Source organism: Salminus brasiliensis, chromosome 11 (assembly GCF_030463535.1).
Source record: "Salminus brasiliensis chromosome 11, fSalBra1.hap2, whole genome shotgun sequence".
Lineage (NCBI taxonomy): Eukaryota > Metazoa > Chordata > Actinopteri > Characiformes > Bryconidae > Salminus > Salminus brasiliensis.
The window spans coordinates 34,401,515-34,412,325 of NC_132888.1; the positions used below are offsets into that span (position 1 = coordinate 34,401,515).

The 10,811-nt window shown below is 40.5% G+C and overlaps 1 protein-coding gene across 1 annotated transcript in view; it reads right to left on the minus strand.

Moving 5' to 3' along the window:
* Positions 1-7,215, minus strand: part of LOC140564994 (leucine-rich repeat and fibronectin type III domain-containing protein 1-like protein) — a 125,966-nt gene extending 118,751 nt beyond the window's left edge. The window contains exon 1 of the mRNA XM_072690714.1: positions 6,354-7,215. The gene's annotated coding sequence lies outside the window, so the exon portion shown is untranslated. The remainder of the gene's footprint in view (positions 1-6,353) is intronic.
* Between the last annotated feature and the right edge of the window lie 3,596 nt (positions 7,216-10,811).

A 10,811-nucleotide genomic window follows, 5' to 3' on the forward strand; every position in this document is an offset into this window, starting at 1 on the left:
CTCAGACTGGAGTATGTGATTGCACTACGTGCCACAAAATATGACAGTCTGTTTGAAAAGGTCAGCAGAACTGTAACATCTCGAGAAAGGTGCACATTGTCAGATTCCTTGTGTGGATGTGTTGGCAGGTTGTGAAGTGCATGATGGATGACAGACTAAGGGAACAAGGAAAAAGCAAACCTGAAATCCTGAAATCTCCTACCAAGTGCTCCGGGGTCAACCTGTTTCTGTGCTTTTGTGTGGGGGGTAGGGGTGAACTGATGGACTGTCATCAGTCCTCAGTCTACAGAGAGCAATTCAATTACATTGATATTGGAATAGAAATTAGAATAGAAAGATAGATATTTAGATAGATAGTTTTCTAACAAAAACAAATCCAAAATAAAAAAAAAAAACTAAATTATACATGTTGTTTTTATATTCCACTGCAGTGTGGATAGCTCACTTACTCAGTTACAATGAACTACAGCAAAGCTGCCTGGCACTTTTCTGATTATTTTCATATTCTAATACTTTTGTTTCTTTCAATTTTCCTCCCAATTTCATTTCCAATTCCCACCAACTATCCATGACTCAACATAAAATTGGTGCTACCAGTGCTGGAAGGGTAAAGGACGCAAGTGCTTTCTCTGAGTCACAGAAAGCCAGCCACTGCATCTTTTTGAACTACTGCTAAACCAACATTATTGGACAACCAAACACACTTGGAGGAGAATGCTAACAACCAGTTCTGTTATATCTGCTAACAGATGTCCACATTGGATAGCAATGGACAGATTGGAGAAGATATCTATGACATTACCAGTACCATGTAATGAACCAGAAGACCCCTGGGGTCCCCTTTACCTGCGTCAGACCGGCTGCCACCCATCAGACTTGCACCCCCATGTCTAGCTGACTAGCTGACTAGCTACCCCAAGTCATACTAGCTGCCCAACCTCCTTCCACTGCTACTTGCCTAATGACCATGTTAAAATCTACATAGACTTAATAATAAACTATTATAATTACCACCATTTTTACATTTTTATATTATGATCTTATGTGGTGGCATGGTGACTTCTTATCAATAATTTATAAGTAGTTTTGGTCAGAAGAGGATGGGTCCTCCTTGTGAGCCTGGGTTCCTCCCAAGGTTTCTTCCTTTAGCGCTGTTTTTTTCTTCTTCTTGCCACTGTCACCTTTGGCTTGCTCACTGGGGGTCTTAAGTTTTATGTCTTTTTGATCTCTTGTCCTCTTACTGATTACTGATTCTGTGAAGCTGCTTTGTGAGAATGCCAGTTGTATAACGTGCTATCCAAATAAATTTGATTGCATTTAATTTATATTTGACTTTTTTATTTTTATTTTATTCAGTTATTCAGTTTATTTGCATTTATTGTATCCTGAAGAACAGAACATGTAGGTGGCCTAATGTGCTAAAATATTCATGTGCTAAACTGTTCATGCTCAACATTTGATTTGTTTCATACATAGTTATGAAACGTGAAACGCTTTGACAACTGTCTGCTCACATGATAGAATAGGATAGAATATAAATAGAATAGGATAGAATATAAATTCAAAAAAATGTATCATATGATAATCAGAGAAGATCCAGCTTTGTTAAATAAGATATACTTAATTTAGTTTTAGTTTAATTTAATTTATAACACTATATTTACAGAAATATAAAATACAAATAAAACAAATATATAATAATATAAATAGCAAATACTAAATTTACACAAAAAAAAATGTATAATGCAGGGATGAGTTGTCAAGTGCAACAAGTGGACACACTAGATGTGCAATAATCTAAACATTATTATTTAATAATAAAATAATAATGTTGTTGGTAGTAATTATTATAATAATAAGTGATTATGTTCCGTGAAAATTCCTGTGCTGTAGTCAACAGCCTATATATTTAGCCACAGTCCAAGTTAAGGGTCTGAATGGCTTGTGTGAAGAAACTCCTTCTCATCCTCTGTGTGTCTGCCTTCAGGGAGCAAAAGCAGGAGAAAAGTCCGTTGATTGGAGGCTGAGGTCCTTTACAATCTTCCTGACCTTGGTCCAGCACCGCTCGCTGTAGATGGTCTGCAGGTCAGGGAGCTTGGTCCGAATGATGCGCTCAGCTGAATACACCACCCTCTGGAGAGCCTGTCTGTCCTGCTTGGTGCTGTTCCCAAACCAGGCTGTGATATTCTCCGTCAGGATGCCTTTGACAGTGCAGGAGAAGCTCTGGAGTAACACAGGGGGGCAGTCTGAAGTCCCTTGGGAGTCTAAGATGGTAGAGATGCCGACAAGCCTTCTTTACCAGGGAGTTAATGTGGCAAGACCACGACAAATCCTGCGAGATGTCAACTCCAAGGTACTTGAACTTGTCCTCTCCTGCTTCTTGCTGTAGACCACTATCAGCTCATTAGTCTTGCTAACTTTGAGGAGGAGATTGTTATCCTGGCACAAGTTCTCTAGGTGTTTATTCTCCGCCAGGTAGGCCCACCACAACATTGTCATCAGCAAACTTGACAATGGTGGTAGAGCTAGACGTGGGCATGTAGTCATACTTATACAGTGAGTGGCACAACCTTGGTGGTCTCCAGTGCTAAGGGTTGCCTACCTGCACTGTGTGTGGTCTGTCTGTCTAATAAAGCTGTCTTGTAGAGAATAGTCAACCAGCTAAACAAAAGCGAGTGAGTGCGTCCAACAAAAATCGAGCTAAAGGTAAAGCACCCGAGAACTTTACAGGGCTAAGGTGGTAACCCAGATTGGCACATCTCAAGCTTTGGAACTTTAGTCAAAGCTCAACTTTACTTCCTATGCTGATGCTGGATGTACTACGAAGTACACTACCCCACTCACCTCTGCAAGTCACTGTAGTTTTTAAACTAGTTCTAAATCATATCCAAATAATCAGTTCTAAATATGTTGTGAAATGTGAGATTTCATGGTGCCCTGAATAATTTTCTAAAGAACTGTAATCGCATTGAATTGCTGTGCAGAGAGTTTTTCCTCTACTTCTGTCAGATAAGCCTGAGGAGTAATGGATATGAAAAAGGAATTTGCCCTAAGCCTGCCTGAAATTTGCAACAAGCCACATTTACAACCAGACTACAAAATGACCTAAAGGTGGCATCTTGTATCACAGACTAGGTGCTTTATGTTTTCCTTTTAAGCTACAACAGCATGGCTTCTACAAATGCAGCTGCAATGCAGATGCAATTTGCTAACCAACAGCATTCTTCTCTGTCACTGATATCCTTTTACTTCCTGTTGACTCAGTTTAACACCTAAAACTACTACATGCTCTTCACTAATTTATTAAATCTAAGCCTTATAAACTATTCTGTAACTACTATTACTATGTACATTGTAAGGGGTGTCTGGATACTCCTGGACATGTAGTGTAGTTTCTAACACATTTTAAGATTTTAAGATTAAGATTTTAATATTTCTGTATTATTAGGCTATAAGATACCAGAGAACAAAACACATTTAGTTCCTTTGAGAACCTTTTAGTGGTTAGTTTTAACAAACTCTGAAATATTCTCAGGAGATTCTTTCCCCCCAATGGCATTGCTCCATAAGAAACAACCCTTTGGCCTGCTCAGTACGCCTCAGAAACACATTCAATGAAACATGTCATGGGTTTTGTAAAAAAAAAAGCGCTGTAATAATGGGTGCATTAACACAGCAGCGAGTACTGTGTGCATATTTGAGCTTGCCAGTTGGAAATGTTCACACAATGCACTATAAGCAGTGTTACTTAGCATGTTCTTTACTGTTGCAAGTGGGCAGTCACCAAGCGCTAGGTCATGACCAGTAAAAAGTGCTCTGAGTACTGTTCCAAAATTGGAATAGTATTTTGATCTTTATTTATCACATATATTTACATATATTAATTTTTTAAATCATTAATGCTAGCAGCTAGCAAAAGAACTTGCAAAACTTTTCCTCAATGATTCATTCATGATATATCAGTAGACACAGCATGACTATTAATTATGAAATGACTATTTAAAACATAGAATATATACAGATTTAGAGGACTGGTCTGATCTCATTTGCCAACAAGAGATGCTATTTGCACAGTTGACATCTACACCCATTTTAGAAAGGACACTGCTGCTAGTACAGTAAGAGATCTATGTAATTCTACTGTTTTAAATGTAAGAAACTTTTGTTTAGTAAACATCCTATCTATTCATAATCATAATATTTATCATATTATTGTTATGACCACCAGCAGTAGTAATGCATTTATATATTTATATATAGTATATTCCTTTTCAAAAGTGTCTAACATTTGTGTGACACCATGCAGCTAATGGCGGTCCAGCAAAACTAGACTTGCCTAGTGGTTTTATAAGTGTACATCAGACAAATATAGATATATAAGTCTATAGATATCTGACATATAAATAAACTGCAGTGTCAATGCACACATTTTGCTACCACACAACTGACTGATAATTCATACGGCACAAACTATAGCTGATAAAGTCTGCTAGTGTTTTAAACCAGGAGTCATACCGGAGTGGCTTGATCTACTACAACTCTGAATTCTGGTAAACTCTTTCATTAAGTTCAATATTTACTTAATAACTTCTCGAGTGCACCATTTGCAGCCCTGTGAGTGTTTCTGCTGTTCATTTGACACCCGCAAAAGCTCTAGAAACACTGACTAAAAACAGTGTGTAGTCTTTCAAGTCAATCTAATCCAAAATCACTTTCCACTTCAGAAGGCACTCGGGTGCAGCATGATAAGATGTAGAAAATAGTGGTAACGTTCACATCTTTGCTGATGAAAGACCAGACAGCCCACCCAAACCACCACTTGTGGTTAAATGAATGGATTTTCACAGTATGCCAAGTCAATGCAGCACTGAAATAAATGGGCCTGCTATGCTGATAGCTGCTGTCTGTGCCACCTTACCATACCACCTTGATAGGGCGATAGAAAATATTTACTTTTTTTTTTTTACTCTCTAAAAAGGCTTTATGTTATGCTGATGTTCTTTACTCTTTACAGGAACACATTTTGTTTACAACCATAGTTATTTCCAAGGCATCACACAAACTATACATTTGACTGCACATTTTTATTGTTTGTGCCATGATGACCAAACCTGTACAATTTCTTCTGACATTGGTGTCTTATATGCCTTGTAAATTGAAGTAACTATTCTACTCATTATGTTACAAAGGGGGAGAAACAGGGACCATTAAGCTCTTAACGACTCTGTTTACAGACAGGGCATGTAGTTAATCTCACCACCAAAACACCCCAACCCTGACGAGGGACTAAAGAGGAGAAATCTGCTTTGCTGGGAGTAACAAGGAAGGAATGATCGGTCATCAAATAACCACCTGCACCTTTCAGAGGATTTCAGTTTCAAGGCTCCTGAAACGAGCCAGAGCAGACACGCGCGACTGCAGGCACACCAAGGCCCCCTACCTGTGGCGAAAAATAAGACATTTTTAGCACTGCAGCCTGACATTCAAACCACCCCCCCACACACACACACACACAGATACACACACTCTTCGAAACAAAGAGGGAGCCAGGCAGGTGCCGTATCAGGAAGAGGGAAATGTCCCAATAGGAATATCCCCATATTTTCACATCAGAAAATAACCACAGGAAATATTCATGTGATTGTGACGTCAGAATGAGATATGTAGGCTAATTATATATATATATATATATATTTTTTTTTTTAATTCTGTGCTGTCTCGACCTGCAAAGGCAGTTCATCCACCCTGGCCTCGGTGCCCTTCCTTGGTCACGCACACCCCTCTACTTACTGTTCACTGATCTGCGCGAGTCTACACAGTTGAGAGCTGAGCAAAGTTTTAGTGAACGTGCTCAAATCCTAGAAGAAACGTGATCTCCATTCTCTGGCCAAGAGACACATCTTTTCCCACATCTTCTTCAATACACTAAGTGCTAAGATGCAACCACAGTAGCAGATCGAAGTGAGCATTGACCAGCACGCTGTACTGAACTAAGGCTTCCCAGAAGAAGCTCTAATCGACAAACAAGCCAGACACTCCCCGTATCCTTTCTCAAGGCTGGGAACTTAAATTCGCTCCAGCAGCAGCAGCTGCATCGCTGACCATTACTCAGCATTCCGGTGCGTTTAAACACACCTTGAGACGCAGCTTTTTTCAGTGCAAGCACGAGTAACTTCGTCCTTCCACCATTAGCGACCAACCGGCCGTGCGATTTCGCCTGGAGATCCAGCACAAGTCAAGGAATCCACGTGAAATGTGAAGCATAAATGCAAAGCTTGGGAGTTGCCCCCCACCCCAACACCGCCCCCGCCCCAACATCTACACCGAAAGAATCAAGAAATATGCCGGTTTACCTTCCCTCCAAGAAGTTGATCCCAATGATCCTAATCCGACAAGCCGTGGCGATTTGAGAACGCACGGATGAGGATAGAGGAGCCCGTTCAAATCGACACTAAAGCCAGAAGGAGAGAGCGCCTCAAAAGTGCCATGGGTCCAAACTCCACCGGCTCAAGTGCAACGACGGCTCTCTTGCCTCATCAGCCAGCCAGCGCGGAGTTGGCAGCTCAGTGCGTAAACCAGAGCTTTCCCCTTAGTCTTAGCGCTCCTTCCTAAGCCGTAGTTCCAACAAACTGTAGTCTCTTCCCCTTTTGCACAGGGTATGGTTTCTTTTGCCACTTTAACCTCTCTTTTCAAACATTCCTTCCCATGCGTTGCGGCGCACTGCCGTTCCCAGGTGCGGCGAATCAACGCGTCTCACTTTGGCCAAGTACTGGAGAGCAGAACGCATCCATCTTCAGGAAAGCCGGACCGCCGAGAAATCAAATCCCCTCAAGGTGTACATCCTCTCGGCGAAGCGCGCGTGAGAAAGATCCCCGCGGCACGGCGCGTCGCAGCACAAGCAGGCACGACATGTCTGGCCGCTGTAGAGCAACGCCGAGCAGTGGGCGTTTTATAGGGATAGGTCTGCGCCGGCTTGCGTTACTCAGCGCACTGCCAACAACGATGCCTCCTTCAGTACCCTTTTGTCGTCTACAGGCGGTATACGTAGGCAGGACCAATGTCAGCACTCATAGCACTGAAGTGAAACAACTGCGAAAACTGAGGCTACAGGAAAGGGAATGAGACGAGGAATCGTCCCTGGGATGAAAAATGTTTAACCCTTGAAGAACATCAAGGCAATTCCTTTGTGGACGCCTGGCTATAAATACGCGCTGCTGCTTCTTCATTTATTGCCCATAGATAAAGTCACGTGTGTCCCTTTCCATCTGGACGGAGCTTTAAAGGTAGAAGCAGAAGCTAAAGTACCTTGATCAATCACATGACCAATCCTATGATTGGTGAAGCGCACAGACTGTATTTCAGAACCATGGACAGCGGCTGGGGACTGCTTTCAGCTCAGTTCATGGCGACGTTGATTTCCAAAGGACTCTTAACGTAGCGGCTCAACCACCCAAAGGCATGTCTCTCACTATCCCTTTTCACCGCGCTAAGCAGTTTACCAGTCTCCATCTTGATCTCATTTTCAGGATGACCGGTCTTGGCTGCTCAGCTTCTTACTGTAGAGAGATATTCCCACAGTGTAACTGAAAGCTGGGCTGAACTTGGATCACCAGTGGATCCTGCATTTTATTAGGTTAAACCTAACAAAATACAACTACCATTGGCAATTTCTGTGTATGTGGGATAAAAAATAAATAATTTCTCCATAAATAGAATTTTACACTGTTCAACACCTTTGGCACATGACATCTTAACTGACAAAACAAATGGACATATGTTGCTGAATATATTTTAATGGTTGACTACATTCATGGTTGACTAATGCTGGTAGTACACAGTTAATGGTGTTTATGGATAATAATTCAACTTCTGTGGAAGAAATCCCCACACTACAACTTTCTACCTAGTTTTAAGAAGCCAAGAAAGTTATTTCAGAGAAACATGAAAACCTCAAGCTTCTGCATCACTTTCTGATGAAATCAAAAACCTTCACTGGCCCGTAGTTACTATTGCTAAAACACTATTCACCCGTAAAACCCCTAAAGAGATTATTCCCTGGCTGTCCTCTCACTTGCCTACATAATATATATATATATATATATATATATATATATATATATATATATATATATATATATATATTATATTATATATTACTAAACAAAAAATTCTCAATTTGCCTCTATTGTACACCCATTTCCATACATGTAACAACTACAGATAAAAAATGTCTGTTACACCCAGACATAACATACAATCCTACCAATTTAACACTTCAAAGGTTGGCACTAGTTGTGATTAACCAGTTTTGAGGATCATGTTTCCCACTTTACTCTATTTTCAACTGTATATGCGCCCAATTTACTCAATAATATAACTCTTATAGACCTTAATATTCCATTCACATAAAAATAATGATAATTCAGCACCAATAACTAGTCCTAATCTAAACCTTCAAATCAAACATTATAAGAGCTCATTGTAAATTTCTTAAATGAGTTTCTCTGGGGAGTGTGATAAAAAACCTGTAGATATACAGTCAATTTACACTTCCTCAGAAAGTGGCAATGTTCTGTTTTTTTATAAAGATAAAATGTAGCTGTCTGCCTAAATTCAGTATACTAGATATTTGGAATTCAATTATGTGCAACAATTGATGCAATGAAAAGGTTAATGTTCTTCTTGACCCTTGTCATTGTTGCTTGGCAGTTTTGAAAAAGGAACACTCATTCAAAAGAACTGAGGGGAAGAAAAAGATAAATGAGATCAGGACTAACAAAAATGAGGTATGGAACAACCAGAGTCACAACACACCTGCTGAAGCCTTCTCTGGGGCATAAGAAGTGATTGACTGACAATAAAGAGAAGCAGAAAAGTCGATAGGAGAGCGAGTGAGAACAGGAGCCAGAGGGTTTTGTGAGCAAACACAGACACCCCATAACCAAAGCAGGGTGCAGGCGGGACTGACCACTAGACTGCAAGGCAATCTAAGAGAAAAGAGAAGAGAAACAGATACAAACATCATGCTGTGCCTTACAGAGAGGTTTGACAGATAATGGCATGAAGTGAAGTAGAAGGATTTGTAAGATGAAGACCAAAAATGACCTAGCTTCAGGCATTCAAGGGGGTCGTTGTCTTCAGACTGATAAGAAACGGCATATATGAAAAAGATACCCGATAGTGGAGTTTGTGCAGTTGGTTGGTGAAATCTTCTGTTCTTTCTATCAAATCAATTACTTCCAATTAGTTCAGCTAATTCAAACGTACATGCTCCACTGAAGTTCTGCATTGACAGAGGGCTTACTATTTTAATATTCAAATCAGAAATTTTCATCCAAATTATGCATGGATGAGTAGCCACTGGCTACAGATTTATTTTGTCATTTGGCTCAGGGAACTGGTGGGAGGAGCATGCTCTTTTCATAAAGACTGCAGAAATGCATGATTTGCTATACAGGTCATTTTTCGTCTCTTAGCCATAATTAATTGGAAGTGAACGCTTTATTGCAAGAGCTGCTAATAAGGAATCTTGTAGCTTGCTCTTTCTTCACTCACAGAAACAAAAAATATGTCCTCAAATGAGCCCAGCCAAGCAAAGTATGAGCCACTAGTCAAATCAAGCCAATAGTCATGCTTTAATGATGTCATGCTATAATTGGGTTGCTTGCACATGCCAAGATACAATACAACACGCAACCACAGTAACAATAAGTTTTCCTTCATGCCCTCCTCATGTTGTAAAGGGAAGCTATAGGAATGTTTACCACTGACCATACATGTTTAACTTTCATACATTAAATGTGAGTTAATGAAGCATGAATGTATCAATCACAATGTATTTTGAGCTTAAGTGTCATGGCAGTTGCTAAAATCCTTTACCTTTATTTAGCATATTTTGTACAGGGTTTAAGGAGCTAAGCTGATGATTAGGTAGTGAGTAGGTTAAATCATGCACTCACAGTCGGTTCCAATGTCAACTAGTTGGATGTTGCTGGTCAGTAGTAGTGAGTACTTTTTGACAGGCAGGGGTTTGTTCACAGAAGACTCTTTGTTACACAAGGGCAATGAATGTTATCCCATGTGGCCTGAACTGCCCGTGTTCACCACTGCCCACCATCATAAGTGCATAGAATGGGTAATAAACTAGGCAGGTGGCCATATTGCTTTGGCTCATCAGTATATGCACATATCCATATATTACCACTGTAAGGTAAATAACATTGAGTATCTGGGTACAAGTCAAGTCAAATCAAGTCAAGTGGGTTTTATTGTCATTTCAACTACATACAGAGTACACAGTGAAACGAAACAACGTTCCTCCAGGACCATGGTGCAGCATAGACACAGTGCATACAGAACACAAGTGCAACACAAACAAGTGCGGAGAGACAATACAACACAATACAGACAGAGAATAATAATAATTGCCGGTAGTGTGCAAATTATGCAGTGTGTGATAAATATTGAGTCCAGTGAGGTAGTAAGGTTATTAGTGCAAATGCTTTGTGCAAAAATGCTTCCCATTTTATCTGAGGTAAATGGTTGGAGAGAGAGAGAGAGAGAGAGAGAGAGAGAGAGAGAGAGAGAGTGCATGTAACAGAAAAAGACATCAGTTCAGAAGTTGAGTTGAGTTGAGAAGTCTGATGGCTTGGGGGAAGAAGCTATTGCAGAGTCTGGTCGTGTTGGACCGGATGCTGCGGTACCTTCTTCCTGATGGCAGGAGGGAGAACAGTCTGTGTGAAGGGTGGGTGGAGTCATCCACAATGCTGGATGCAGCGGGCAGTGGAAATGTCCATGACTGAGGGGAGAGA